The sequence below is a fragment of the Callithrix jacchus genome, chromosome 13 (genome assembly GCF_049354715.1).
Source record: "Callithrix jacchus isolate 240 chromosome 13, calJac240_pri, whole genome shotgun sequence".
Classification (NCBI taxonomy): domain Eukaryota; kingdom Metazoa; phylum Chordata; class Mammalia; order Primates; family Cebidae; genus Callithrix; species Callithrix jacchus.
The window spans coordinates 39,556,486-39,571,744 of NC_133514.1; the positions used below are offsets into that span (position 1 = coordinate 39,556,486).

General features: G+C 47.4%; 1 protein-coding gene across 8 annotated transcripts in view; it reads left to right on the forward strand.

Moving 5' to 3' along the window:
• The first annotated feature begins 248 nt into the window (after positions 1–248).
• The window catches only part of TACC1 (transforming acidic coiled-coil containing protein 1), a 125,669-nt gene continuing 110,658 nt past the window's right edge, over positions 249–15,259 (forward strand). For all 8 annotated transcript variants that reach the window (XM_003734595.6, XM_078347526.1, XM_078347530.1 and 5 more), the window contains exon 1: positions 249–324. The gene's annotated coding sequence lies outside the window, so the exon portion shown is untranslated. The remainder of the gene's footprint in view (positions 325–15,259) is intronic.

Consider the following 15,259-nt stretch of genomic DNA (forward strand, 5'->3'; position numbering starts at 1 on the left):
TTTAAATTACAGACAGGGCCAGCGTTGGGAGCACGTAGGAAGCGCCTCTGGGAAAGGAGCCGGAGACCCGAGACCCGGCTGACTTCGCACTTGAGCTCCAGCCCCGTGGACATTTCCTGTTCTGGCTCTGGAAATTCAAGCCGAAAGTTACAAAACATCCTTTTCCCTGGAACCAAGTGCTTGGTTGGGAGACCATGCCCTCCCCTTCCTTCCTCGGAACTCCTCCCTGATCGCCCCGCAGCCTCCCCAGGAGAGATGCCGAATCAGCGGTAGCAGGTGGCACAGAAGGGAGAGGGGAGCCACCGTGGGGACCCCGCCGAAGAGGTAGGAAATGGGGACTGCACATTCCTGAAGCCACTTCACACTTACTAAGCAAAACGAGACTTGTCCTTTAAGCCCAGGGCTGAGGTGTTGCCCTGGCTTGGGTGTGCGCTGGGTGGTGGGTGGACTGGCCAGGAATCTGGAATAAGGTCAGGCATTCTTTTTCCCTCTCTCTTTCCAAGTTGAACTTTAATTCTTGGGTCTCTGGAAGCACATATTTTGTTTGCTGTGGGAGGTATTAAATGGCAGAATTCTAGCAAGTAAATATTATGAATCCCTGATTTCGCGCTTTTCTTTTCTTGGCTCTTCTTTTTTCTTTTCTTCCCCCTCCCTTCCTCTTCTCTCCCCTTTCCTCCCCTCTCCTCTTTTCTCTCTGCCCCTGAATTGCCCTGGAGCAGTCATAAACACCTTTATCTGGAAGTAGATTTAGAGAGAAGTGAGAAGGGGACGGGCCGGGAAAGGCTTCTCACTGCAGATGAACTGGGAACGGCTGTTTCCCGGGAACTGGACCACACATTCTTCTGGCCCAGAGGCTTGCTCCGTCCCTTCCTTCCACCCATTATCATGGGGACAACTGCCTCGAGTTGTTTCTTTGGGTGCAGGGATGTGGCACAGACCCTGGTCAGAGCCCTTGAGCATCAGTGCCCTGTGTCTATGGACAGAACCCAGGTGCCATCTAAAACGTTTCTCTCTGGGGCAAAGCTAACTGGTCCACCCAAGAGCCTGCATGTGGCCCTTTGCTTCGTGAGGGATGAGCTCCCGACATTCAGTCTCTGGAAGGCCGGCTGTGGCCTTACACATGCTGACATTGGACCTGCTCAGAGAACTCAGCATGACTTCCGCATAAGGAGTACTTGAAAATGTATGAAGGAGTCAAAAATGGAGCACTTCAGGCCGGGCTAATCCCAGCACAACGGGAGGTTGAGACAGGAGGATCACCTGAGGTCAGGAGTTTGAGACCAGCCTGGTCAACATGGTGAAACCCTGCCTCTATTAAAACTACAAAAAATAGCCGGGTGTGGTGGCAGGTGCCTGTAATCCCAGCTACTCAGGAGGCTGAGGCAGAAGAATTGCTTGAATCCAGGAGGTGGAGGTTTCACTGAGCCAAGATCGCACCACTGCACTCCAGCCCAGATGACAGAGTGAGACTCTGTCTCAAAAAAAAAAGGAGCATTTCAAGTGGTCTTTCTCTGAATTCCTGTGGCTTTTCCTGTCTGTACCACATATTCTGTTCATAGCTACATACTGCCTTGCCCTGTTCTCTGACAGGCTAAATAATGACAGCGTGATTTGGACAGAATAGTCGTTACCTGCTAGTTGGTGATTCTGAGGTAGCAACTAATTCTTGAGCACTTACCGTGTGCCAGCTACCTCTCTAAGTGTGGTGGACATTACCACCCTCGCCCCCATTATACAGATGAGAACACTGAGGCTAGACACACAGCTAGTCAGTGGTCTCTGAAATGAGACATTTTCAGTCTTGAGTGCATGCTGCTGTGCTCTGAAACCAGGAAGACTGGAGTTTGAATCTTGGTTCCAGCATTGTCTGACTGGATGACTTTGAGTAAGTTAAATGCCCTCAGCCTCGGTTTCCTCATCTGGACAATGGGGTAATAACTCCACCTCATGGAGGTATTGTGAGAGGTAAATTAATTTTAACATTATTTTACTGAAGTAGGTGAATAATACAAGCATGCTCTTCCCCATCACAACAGCAAGTGATCCTTGAGCATCAGTGTCCTGCGTTTACGGACAGAGCACGGTTTAACTGTTGAGGGATCCGTTCCGACAGAAAGGCCCCAGGGTTCTGCAGGAGGTGGCCGTAGTGCAGGTTAGGATCTGTGCCTCCCACAAGGCACATTGGAAGTCACTTGCCCTGCCAGCCAGTGTGAGTCTGTGGCTGCCAGCTCACCACACTCTAAGCTCTGAAAAGGCAGGGTTCATGTCTGTTTTCCTTTTTTTATTTTCTTTTGTTTAATTCAGGGGTGGGCATTTTATTTTTGAAACAAAAATGCCTCCTAAGTTTTCCTAATTTTTCTACCTAAATTTATAAATATATATATATTTATATGTATATATGAAATATATATATGTATATGAATATTTTATTGCACTTTATCTTTTTTTTTTTTGATACAGGGTTTCACTCTATTGCTCAAGCGGGAGTGCGGCGGCACAATCCTGGCTCACTGCAGTCTTGACTGCTCAGGCTCAGGGGATCCTCCTACCTCACTCTCCTGGGTAATGGGGGCTGCAGGTGTACACCACCACACCCAGAAAATTTTTATATTTTTTTTAGAGATGGGGTTGTGCCATGTTGCCCAGGCTGGTGTCAGACTCCTAGGCTAAATCCATCCTCCCACCTCAGCCTCCCAAAGTGCTGGGATTACAGGCATGAGCCACTGCACCCAGCTGAGTTCATGTCTATTTTATATATTTGTTTCTCTTAGAACACGGCTTCTGAACTTAGAAAAGTTGTGTGGCCAGGCACAGTGTAGCCGGGCACGGTCTTGTGTGGCTGGGCATGGTGGCTCACACTTGTAATCCCAGCACTTTGAGAAGCCAAGACCAGCAGATCACTTGAGGTCAGGAGTTTGAGACCAGCCTGGAAAATATGGTAGAACCCCGTATCTATTAAAAATATAAAAATTAGCTGGGCGTGGTGGCAGGCACCTGTAATCCCAGCTACTCAGAGGCTGATGCAGGAGAATTACCTGAACCCAGGGTGGTGGAGGTTGCATTGAGCTGAGATCAATGCACTGTAGCCACTGCACCCTCCTCTGGACAACAGAGCAAGACTCTGTCTCAAAAAAAGAAAAAGAAAGAAAGAAAAGAAAAGAAAAGAAAAGAAAAGAAAACATCTTGTGATCTAAGGACATCTTTGCTCTTCCGAAAGGATGCAGGATGCAGGTCCCCTTTGTGGAGTTCAACGGGGAGCCTCAGGGCACCAGGAGCCTCCTCTTCATACTTCCAACAAAGTAGCTCTATCCTTACCAGACTTTTATGTCAAGGCTCACAGTTAAAAGCATGCTTTTAAAACAGTTTGTAGAACTGCTGAGTTGCAACAAGCACTGCTTTGCCTAGACTGAAAATGACTGTGTATGGAATGAACTTGATTGACTGGGGATTTCTAACTTGCCCCGTCTCGGCTCCTACTCGGTCCTTTCATCCACTTCCTTTAATGATCGCCTTCTGCCCTATGGAGCCCGCTGGAGGTGGGAGTGCCAACCAGGCTCAGCAAGTGAGCACGTCTGTCTCAGGCACCTGACCTCCCGTGCAGGGACAGACAAGGGGCAGAGCCCCAGAGAGCTAATATTACAACCCGGTCTCTCTCTGCAAGTCTTTTCTGAATTTGTCCTTCTAATTGTGCTTATGGTTATGAACTGCGTGATCAATAATGGTAACCGCTAATTATTGATCTTTCCTAACAATAACAGATTACTTATTGAACCAGACACGAAGATAAGCACATTACACAGATGAGCTCATGGAACCCTCGCAAAACCCTATAAGGAAGCTTTCAGTGCAACCCCCACTCTGCTGCATGGAGTGGAAAGGAAGGCCCATTGAGTGACTGACCGGAGGGCGCCCACCAGTTAGTGGTGAAGGTGGGACTGGGGCCCCTCCCGCTGAGTCTGAGCCACACTGCCTTGAATATTTTTGCAGCCCTGTTCAACAGAAGTAAGAGGGATGTTGCTGTGAGCGTGGCTCCTTTGTATTTTGTTGAAGAATGCCCCTGAGAATAGGCTGTGAGGAGCAGGGTCACAGGGCCGGGACGGAATGTTCTCTGGGAAGGAAGACTGCTCCTGTGAATAAGTGGAGTTAGGATGCTTGTCCAAACCACATCCCTGAGAAACATCACTTTTTCCCTAAGAGGTGGTATCGTGTTTGTTTGTTGGTTTTATTTTTTAGATACAGGGTCTTGCTGTGTCCCCCAGGCTGGAGTGCAGCAGCACAATCCTAGCTCACTGTAGCCTCGACCTCCTGGGCTCAAGTGATACTCCCACCCAAGCCTCCCCAGGAGCTGGAACTACAGGCATGCACAACCACACCTGGTTATTTTATTAAAAATTGTTTAATTTTTTGTAGAGATGGGCTCTCCCTATGTTGCCCAGGCTGGTCTTGAACTTCTGGGTTCAAGCGATCCTCCTGCCTCAGCTGCCCAAAGTGCCAGGATTACAGGCATGAGCCACCGCACCCTACTGAGGTGGTATCATTCAATGGGAAAGTGTCAGGCTCTGTGGCCAAACTGCCTGGGCTCACATCTCAGCTCTGCCACATTTTTGCTTGGTCATCTTGGGCAAATTACACAAACCTGTGTGCCTTAGTTTCTTCAAAATGCTGATATCCTCTGGAGAAGGATAATAATTAATAACAGTACCTATTTTGCAAAGATATCATGAAGTTAAAATGACTTAATCCACATGAAGCATTTAGAATTGCATCTGGCATATAGTAAACACTCAATAAATACATTATATGTAAAAGAGGTGCTTGTGTTAACCAAAGGGAAAGTAGTTTAGGGGCAGCCTGGAAATAAGAAGTAACTGGTGCTTGAAACTATAAAATGGACACCAACAAATGCAATGTAATTTCAATTTGAGCTGGGAAGAGAAGGATTGTGCTTGGACTCCAGGTAGGAAGGACCCTGAGAGACAGCCTAGGACCTTCAGGGATGAGCTTAGCTGTTCTCCCAGAGATAAAACTGAAAAACAAACAAAAAGCTAGTCTTTAGGGTTGGCATTGCCAAATCATATTTTTGCATTAAATGAAGTAAGTGTAGGCCAGGCGTGGTGACTCATGTCTGTAATTCCAGCACTTTGGGAGGCAGGTGAATCACTTGAGGTCAGGAGTTTGAGACCAGTCTGGTCAACATGGTGAAATCCCATCGCTACTAAAAATACAAGAATTAGGCCGGGCGCGGTGGCTCAAGCCTGTAATCCCAGCACTTTGGGAGGCCGAGGCGGGTGGATCACGAGGTCAACAGATCGAGACCATCCTGGTCAACATGGTGAAACCCTGTCTCTACTAAAAATTACAAAAAATTAGCTGGGCATTGTGGTGCGTGCCTGTAATACCAGCTACTCAGGAGGCTGAGGCAGGAGAATTGCCTGAACCCAGGAGGCGGAGATTGCGGTGAGCCGAGATTGCGCCATTGCACTCCAGCCTGGGTAACAAGAGTGAAACTCCGTCTCAAAAAAAAAAATAAAAAAATACAAGAATTAGCTGGGTGTGGTGGCTGGCACCTATAATCTTAGCTGTTCTAGAGGCTGAGGAAGGAGAATCACTTACGCCCGGGAGGTGGAGGTTGCAGTGAGCTGAGATTGCACCATTGCACTCTAGCCTGGGTGACAGAGCAAGACTCTGTCTCAAAACAACTACAACAACAACAACAAAAAGAAAGTGAAAACAGTATCAGCGTAATTTATTTACCTTTGTGGTTGTGGAAATGAGTACCACCTCTGATCTAATGTTATATAAAGCAAACATATGTTTTTTTCAATGAGTTAACGCCGTTGGATGAGCCACTTGTATTTTTGGAAGGATGACTTTAGAATTTCAAACTGAGATGTGAAATTTAAGAGCTAAATGTAGCTGATTAAAAAAAAAAAAAAACAGAAAGGAGATTATGACTTACAAAAGAATTCTGTGGCTTTTTCAAAGAACAAATTTGTGAGCTCAGCCTGAGTCTGGATTACATATAATGATCTTGAAACTAGTTTGCCAACTTTGACTGGAGGTAAAAGTAGATGAGAAATAAATCAATGGCTGACATTGACTGAGCACTTACCAGGAGCCAGGCATTGTGCTAAATCCTTCCTGGGCGTCATCTCATGTGTTTAATCCTCACGGCCCTGTCAGGTGAATACTATTATTATCCCCAGTTTGCAAATAAGGATAGCAAGGTTTAGAGTAGGAGATAATATGCACAAAAGCAGACAGCTGGGAAGTGCCGGAGTTGGCATATCTAATTTGGGTGCAGGTGCTTAAACCCGACATTATAGTTCTAGTAAATCTGATCATTTCCAACTTAAGCCATTTGTGTCTGTTTGAAGAGAATGCACATAGAAGCTGATGGACAGAGCCATAACTCTTGCAGCATGGGCACAGTGCTAGTCAGAGCAAAACACACTTAGGCATTTTGGAGAGCAGAGTTTGGAAGATTCAGAGGGCTCTGGGCAGGAGATGCATGGCATAAGTGCGTCTGAGCAAGGAAACGGAGCAGGCAGCTCCAGGTGTGGGTAAAATTGTGAAGCAAATTGCCTTCTTCACCTTTCTCTGTGCGCTCCCAGAGGCCTCCCCGCTCAACCCAGGGTGCTCAAGATATTGGGGACATCTTTTTCTTTTTTCCAGGGATCTCAGTCATGCTCTAACAAGACAGAGACGATCCCAGCTGTGGACTTCCACCAAGCCCCGCTCTGCAATAAATACCCTCCGTCTCTCATATGCAGAATTGATCCTCTTATTTATTTATTTGGTCCATTAAGAACCCCCTCTAACCAGCAATTGATGTTTAGGAAACTGCTTGAAAGTAATTAACAAATGAATTCATACACTGGTGCTGCTCTCTTAGGGGACTTCTAGGCTTCAGTGCGATAGTGACTAGGGGAGATGTACTTAGGGCAGGGAGACTCCCAGGAAACCCCTGGCCACATGCCACTGTGATTATCTGTCCCCTGGTAGGAAAGGCACTCTCCTTTCTAACGGTCTGAGGTCCGGACTGCAGGCTTTTGCCGTCTTCCTTTATAGAGAGGCTGCTTACCTGAATTTTCAGAACAATTCATAGCACCAGCTCAACACAGGCAGCACCCGGCAGCAGCGGGAAGCGGATGTGATGCTCTTCCTGGGTGCCCAGAGCCCTCTCCCCTGTCCTTCCTTCCTCACCTCCAGGAAAGCCTCGAGGCTCTTAATTCACCGGACAACCTTAAAACATACACTGCCCGAGTGTGGGCGTGTTTATAAAAAGAATCAAATTATTTTGCTGGAAACAAGAGGACAATGGAATTTAGGAATGAGCAGTTCTGGGAGAGTTTTTTTAAATGTTGGAATACGGATCCCCCTTAGACATCCCTGCCCCAAATAATGCACCGCAAAACATTCTCATTCATGGTCCATCTCATTGTGTAGGGTCCTAGTTTAATAAGTAAAGGGAATTGAGGAAAGGAAGGAAAAGCCGTTGCTCATCCCAGGCCACCAAAGATACTGGGGATGGCAGAGAGGGGAGAGCTTCCACACCTTCTCACTTTCAGTCTTCTAGAGGCAATGCACATGCCTTCTTTAGCCTTAGCTTTTTTTTTTTTTGAGGCAGAGTCTCACTCTTGTCACCCAGGCTGGAGTGCACTGGTGCAATCTCAGCTCACTGCAACCTTCGCCACACAGGTTCAAGCAATTCTGCCTCAGCCTCCCAAGTAGCTGGGATTACAGGAGCCCGCCACCATGCATGGCTTATTTTTGTAGTTTTGGTAGAGACGGGGTTTCACCAAGTTGGCCAGGCTGGTCTTAAACTTCTGACCTCAGGGGATCCGCCCTCCTTGGCCTTCCCAAGTGCTGAGATTACAGGCATGAGCCACAGTGCCTGGCCATCAGCCTGTATTTTTAAAAGGAGGTCCCAGACAGATACAAGAATAAAGGAGGAGCTGAAAAAGCAAATACAACACAGAACACAATGCCCCACGGTGGCAGGGAGGGCTTGGTATGTTTGTTGGTCAACGAGGGACCTTCCTGGCCCTTGGAACTTTCCACAGGTTGGCTTTCTGGCTAATCATCACCATCTACATGGCTCTGGCAGCGAGGCTTTGCTTGGCCTGCCGGGCCTGGCAATGCGAGTTGCTGGCTAGCCTAAGGGCTGCACCAGCCGTAGCTGGCTGTGAGGCCCCCTTGAGTTTCCTGTGGGAACAAGCAGGGGTGCCTGTGGCCAGCTGACGCAGCCTGTCAGGGAGAGCCTTGCCCTATGCCTGTCTCTGGTCTCTCGCAGTTGGCTCTCCAGGGCCGGCCTGGTTTTCAGAGCCTCAAGTTTCCTTTCTAGCATGCCCGTGTGTGCTGGCATACCACGTGAGAACACAGCCTGCTCGCTTCCTCAGAGTGGCTGGATTTCCAGCAGGCACCACATGTGCTTGTTCAGATGCAAGGATACGTCATGGAAAAGGGAGGCCTGGATAGATGTATCTTAGTCCATACACAGTTGTCAGGACCTGAGGCACACAACAGCGGAGGCTGGGAAAAAGCACGAGACCTGCTTCTAGAATCACGAGCACCAGAGGTGAAGTGGATCTTATTCACAGCAAAATGAGGCTCGGAGAGGTGGGGAGTTGGCCAGGTTTACAGAGCAAGGTCCAGGGGTCCTTTTTTTTTTTTTTTAAAGACAGTCCTGCTCTGTTACCAGGCTAGAGTGTAGTAGTGCAATCTCAGCTCATTGCAACCTCTACCTCCATGGTTCAAGCGATTCTCCTGCCTCAGCCTCCCAAGTAGCTGGGACTGCAGGCGCATGCCACCACATCCGGCTGATGTTTGTATTTTCAGTAGAGACAAGGTTTCACCATGTTGGCTAGGCTGGTCTCAAACTCCTGACCTCAGGTGATCTGCCTGCCTTGGCCTCCCAAAGTGCTGGAATTATAGGGGCGAGCCACTGTGCCTGGCCGTCCTTCTATTTTTTGAAACCAAATTGATCATGTGGAGAGTATTGAGAGAGAGCTAAAGTTACATTGGTTCTGGATTTTTCCATTTGGCCTTAGAAATCACTCTCCACCTTTTCCCACCCATACTGTGCCTGGGAGGCTGACCAGACTGGAGCCCTCATATCTTCCAGGTAGGTTTAGCCGGGAGGGCACCTTCAGGTAGATTCAAAGGGAGGGGAGCGTTTCATGGAATATTTAGTCCCCTGCTTCCTTTCACACTGCTGCCAAGGGCTGGTGGCGTACCCTGACTGAAGGCCACGATTCCTGTCAGCAACCGGCCCTCTGCACTCAGCTCTCTCCCCTGCCCCTTCAGGCCTAAGGCAGTCACAGCGTCTCCCACACTGGGCAGCTGTCTCCTGTGCACCGCTGTCTCCTGTGCGTAATAAAGGGACCATTTACAAAGGTCAGACCCTCCTCAGACCTTTGTAAATGGTCCCTTTATTAAGCCCTCAAGTCAAAGTGTTACCTGCGGGAATCCTGACTGATAGGATGGATCCTGAGCCACTGGACAACTGGCTTTGTTTATTAGCATAAAGGATAAAATTGGTAGGAAAGAAAGATGTTCCTGAAATTTAGGAAGAGGGTGTGTTATTTTCCTGTGGCTGCTCTAATGAATGACCACAAACTTGGTAGCACAAAACAGAACAAAACCAGAAATGCATTCTCTCCCAGTTCTGGAAGCCAGAAGTCCAAAATCAGCATCCCTGGGGCTGGTAGGGGTTGACTGGACGGTACTCCCTCCGGCAGCTCCAGGAGATCATCTGGTCTTTGTCCCTTGCCTCTTTTGGTGTCTGGTGGCTGCCAGCATTCCTTGGCTTGGGGCCATATCCCTTTGATACTGACCTCCGTGGTGATATTGTGTGTATGAAATCTTCCTTTGCTTCTATTGTATAACGATGCTTAGGGTTGTATATCAGGCCCACCCAGTTGATTCAGGATAGTCTCCCTCTCTCAGAAATCCTTAATTTCATCACATTAGCAAATATAGGAGGATATTTACACATTAGCAAATACAGTAAGATATTTACAAATAATATAACATTGTTCCAGATAAAATAACCTGGCTGGGCACTATGGCTCATGCCTGTGCGGTAGCTCCCAGTGCTTTGGTAGGCTGAAGCAGGAGGATCGCTTGAGTCTAGGAGGCTGAGGTGAGAGGATTACCTGAGCTCAGGAGGTCAAGGCTGCAGTGAGCTATGATTGCACCACTGAACTCCAGCCTGGGCAACAGAGCACGACTCTGTCTCCAAAATAAAATAAAAGAATAAGATAACGGTAACCTTTACAGGTTCCAGGGATTAGGACCTGATAAATTTGAGGTCATTATTCAGCCTACTGCAGAGGGTGAGAGAGGCACACCAGAGTTCCTTCAGTATCCCTCTAATGGCACACATTTATGGATACCCTTATGCTTGACAAAAGTAGAGAGCAATCTCTGTGGGGAGACATTTCTGAAGATTCTGTTCAGCTCCAAACTCTAATTTTCTTATTTTTCTGGCTGGCAGCCAGATATCATTGTGACTGTCCCATTCTGAAGCCCGCTGATTTGTCACCAGGCAAAGCACTCGGAGAAGACAAGTTGGTGGGCTGTGATGGGGACACAAAAATTGTGGAAGGGCCCAGCATAGGGACATTTACGGTGCAGAAGTCATTTGACTCAAGGGTTGGATCCCAGAGCACAAAAATTGGGAGGCCCTCAGGAATGACCTAGCTCTGTCACCTCCTTTACCAGGCAGGGAAAATGAGTCCGCGAGTGGGAATTTCCTTACCCACAGATGGTCAGCAACAAGGCCTGGAGTAAAACAGAAGTCTTGGTACTCAATCTAAGGACTTCTTCACCGTGCCTCCCTATCACACCTTCTCACCAACTGGCCTCCTCCCCCGCAGTCTACGAGAATTCTTTGTAGGAGTTCTACCAATAGTTTCAATTACTGAACGGCAGGGGAATGTACTCGATGTCAAGTCTGTGACGCAGCATGAAAGAGGAAACAACACTGGGGATGGTGACTTCGCTCAGTGCCACTCACAGTGCCAATCCTCAACTAGATCAGGACACTGGGCTGGAACAGAAAGCCACTCGCAGCTTCCTTCATGGAGAAAGTCTTGCTGTGGAGGTCGGGCAGGGGAGCAGCAGTGCTTAGTGAGGCGGCTGGCTTACCTCTGCCACAGGCTCCTTATCTCAGCACAGGCCAGTGTGTTGGTCCCTGGCTGGAGACCAGAAAGAGCATTGCCTCACTGCTGCTTGAGCAAACCCACCCTGCAAATAAGGCATAGAGATAGAATACACCACAGAAAACAACGGTCCCTCTGTCCAGATCCCACCTAGACGTTAGAGCTCAGATTGGGAGCCATTCTTTTTTTTTTTTTTTTTTTTTTTGAGACAGAATTTCAGTTTTGTTGCCTAGACTGTAGTACAATGGTGCAATCTCGGCTCACGGCAACTTCTGCCTCCCGGATTCAAGTGATTCTCCTGCCTCAGCTTCCCGAGTAGCTGGGATTACAAGCATGCACCACCACACCCAACTAGTTTTGTATTTTTAGTAGAGATGGGGTTTCTCCATGTTGATCAGGCTGATCTTGAACTCTCGACCTGAGGTATCTGCTCACCTTGACCTTCCAATTACAGGCATGAGCCACCACAACCAGCCTGGGTCCTTCTCCAGAGGACAGAAAGCAGGATTGGGTGGTAGTGCCTTCAGGCTGTGATACAGGGGAAACAAAGTCTCTGCCTGCCCCCTGGGGAGCACCAAAGCAAAGCCTGGTCCTCAGAGGAGTGCCCTGTTGGGCAGCAGTGGCCAGGACTTTATGCTACTGCCTTGCTCAGTCATTGTCTGGGGGCTGCCAGAGAAGACTGATTTCAGCTCAAGAGACGAGACAGACCCAGAAGGCACTAACAGCTGGAGGTGCCCAGCTAACCACGTTCCTTGAAGCTGGGTTGCTAAGTCCTTTCTTGGAGTGAGATCTGAGTACTGATCTGAGGTCTGCCAGAAATATCTCTGAGGAGTCCAAACAGGGGTTGGCTGATCACTGGTCAGGAATCTTGAGCAGTGGAATTTGGGACCAGATGATCCCATCAGGTGGAATTTGGGACCAGATGATCCCATTGCCCGGCTGCCTTCAGCCTGCTTCAATCCAGGTGATCCAGGCATTCCATTCCGCACATTCAGCCTACTATGCTCAAGCCTCTGCTTCCCTTCTTGCATTCATTATCTTATGCCCTGCTGTGTCCTAGAAGTAGGCTCAGAATACCCCCTTTTTCCCAGGGACCATTCCTGGAGGGGCAGAGAAGCCAGAAGACAAAGTCTAGGGCTGCTCACACCTTTTTTTTTTGAATTGGAGTCTTGCTCTGTCACTAAGGCTGGAGTACAGTGGCGCGATCTCAGTGCACTGCAACCTCTGCCTCCTTGAGTCAAGCAGTTCTCCCACCTCAGCCTTGCGAGTAGCTGGGATTATAGGCACACACCATCATGCCCCGCTAATTCTGTATTTTTAGTTCAGATGGGGTTTCACCATGCTGGCCAGGCTGGTCTCAAACTCCTGACCTCAGGTGATCAGCCCACTTTGGCCGCCCACCTTTTTAGATCCCAAATGCTCAAGAAAGCAGTTACAGCATCCATAGCAATATAGATCAAGGAGTTGAACATGCATAAAAGTCTGTGACTATGGGCAAGAAAATGGAAATATTTCAAGCTAAGACTTCAAAAACCAAATCTTTGTCTGAAATATCTCCTCCCTGTGGAACATGCAAAAAGCAAAACAACAGCACTCCCTACTGATCTATGCATATACCACACCTGGCCAGGCACCATCCTTTTAGTTCCTGACATCTTAACTCTCATTCTTATGGGTGCTGCTGGACTTCCAGCTGCAGGTGCAGAGTCATTTTAGTGCAATCCTGGTCTTTCTCTGCAGGAAGATGGAAAACTTTCAAACCTCCTGAAGAAAGCATGGCTCTGATGTTTTGTTCTGCCTGTGCTTATTCTTCCTGTATTAACCAGCTTAAGGTTAAAAGCCTGTTGTGCTTTGTTGTACCTTGGCCGCTCTCTCTGGCTCACGAGTTCCTAAGGTCACTCTGTGGCCTCTAAGGATAGTCTTGACTTCTGAGCCAAAAGAACCTTTATTTTACTTTTCCTGTCTTCAGAGACTTCCTTTGAATGTTTGCTTCTGTTCTGCAGCATTTTCAGCTTCCATAGACCTTGACTGTTTTGTTCAGCCAGAGAATAGTAGCCTTTTTAAAAATATTCATGCTGCTTTTTTTTTTCTTGAGATGGAGTTACCCCCATAACCCAGGCTAGAGTGCAGTGGCATGATCTCTGCTCACTACAACCTCCACCTCCCAGATTCAAGCAATTCTCCTGCCTCAGCCTCCCAAGTATGTAGGATTATAGGTGGCCACCACCATGCCAAGCTAATTTTTTTGCATTTTTAGTAGAGATGAGGTTTTACCATGTTGGCCAGGCTGGTTTTGAACTCCTGACCTCAGGTGATCCAGCCGCCTCTGGCTACCAAAGTGCTGGGATTACAGACATGAGCCACCATGCCTGGCCCATGCTGTTAGTTTTACACAGTGTACCATCCATACTGATTTTTAATTACAAAAGCTTACAAATTGAAGAGCTTCTTTGAACCCTGGGCCTCAGGATTCTGGCCAGTCTCCTGGTTTTTCTGTCTGCTTTGTCATTTCTCCGTGGAATGACTGAAGCCAGAACCTGCTGGGTTAGTGAATGGAAATAAAGTATTGGTGGGTGAACTCTTCCTGCCCTGCCCTTGCAAGACTAAACTATGGTACTAGAATCCACGATTCAATACCCAAACACTGCACCAGCTCATGACTGCAAAATTAGACGACACCCAAAAAATAGAGTCAATATTCCAAGAAGACACTTGCGGTTACTGGGTTGAAGATGTTTAAATTATAGGTAGACTTTGTCTCTGCAAATACTGCCAGGGCATACAAAATGCCTGCTTTAAAAAAAATCGATAAAAATGGCAGAAAGGGCACACTGTCCCTGAACCACTATATAGGAAAAGAAATGACAAGTAAATAGAATACGAAACAAAGCAAGTTTATAAAAACAAATGCTTTTATTCCTCTCCCTGAAAATACAGACTGAAGTGTACACTTGGCAGCTGCTTCCACAGCCGGGACGCAGGGTCACGGGTCTGAATCAGGAGTTCTCTTCCGGAAACCACCCACTTATTATAGGTGACAGTTGTATCACCTTGAAATGGAGGAACAAAGCCTTTTTTTTTTTGGCCAGAATTCGGCATTGCTACCACAAAGTGTTACAAAACAGTGACACACAGAGTGGCTGGTGGAACTGTAGAGAAAATTGCTGAGAATAAGCCTTAGGCAAAAGGTATTTGGCTGGAAACTTGAGCTGAAAACTTACCTTACAATTGAGCATGTGACTCTCACCTGACTTAATTCTCTTCCCGTCCCAAGCGTTCCAAGGCCAGAGAGAGGTCCTGGTCTTGATTGCTGGTTTGTTGCCTCTTCCAGGCACACTGAGATCAAACGCGAAGACAAACCATCAAAGATAATTCTTTTCTTTGACGATGAATATACCTGGGATGGATTTTAAAGTAAACATTTTTATTTTCTAGTGAAAAATAACAGATGTGTAATCTTCGTATTTGAATTAAATGTGAATGAAGGAAATTATCATTGAGGAAAAAACAAAGGACTGGGTGGGGGTGGTGAAAGCTGAGTCCAGGTTCCAGCTTTGCTACTAACTATAACCCTGGGCAAGTCTTTACTTCTGCTGCATGGAGTGTATTTACTTACTTCTTTGTTTGTTTGTTTGTTTGTTTGTTTCTGAGATGGAGTTTCACTCTGTCGCCCAGGCTGGAATGCAGTGGCACAATCTTGGCTCGCTGCAACCTCCAACTCCCTGGTTCAAGCTGTTCTCCTGCCTCAGCCTCCCGAGTAGCTGGGATTACAGGCACGCACCACCACACCCAGCTAATTTTTGTGTTTTTTTAGTAGAGACGGGGTTTCACCATGTTGGCCAGGATGGTCTCAATCTCATGACCTTGTGATCTGCCTGCCTTGGCCTCCCAAAGTGCTGGGACTACAGGCACTTTGTATTTTTTTGTATTTTTACTAGATTTTTGTATTTTTTACTAGATTTTGTATTTTTTACTAAATTGTAATTTTTGTATTTTTACTAGAGACAGGGTCTCACCATGTTGCCCAGTTCAGTCTTGAACTCCTGACTTCAAAAGCTTCACCCCCTCCTTCTTTCCCTCCCTTCCCCACC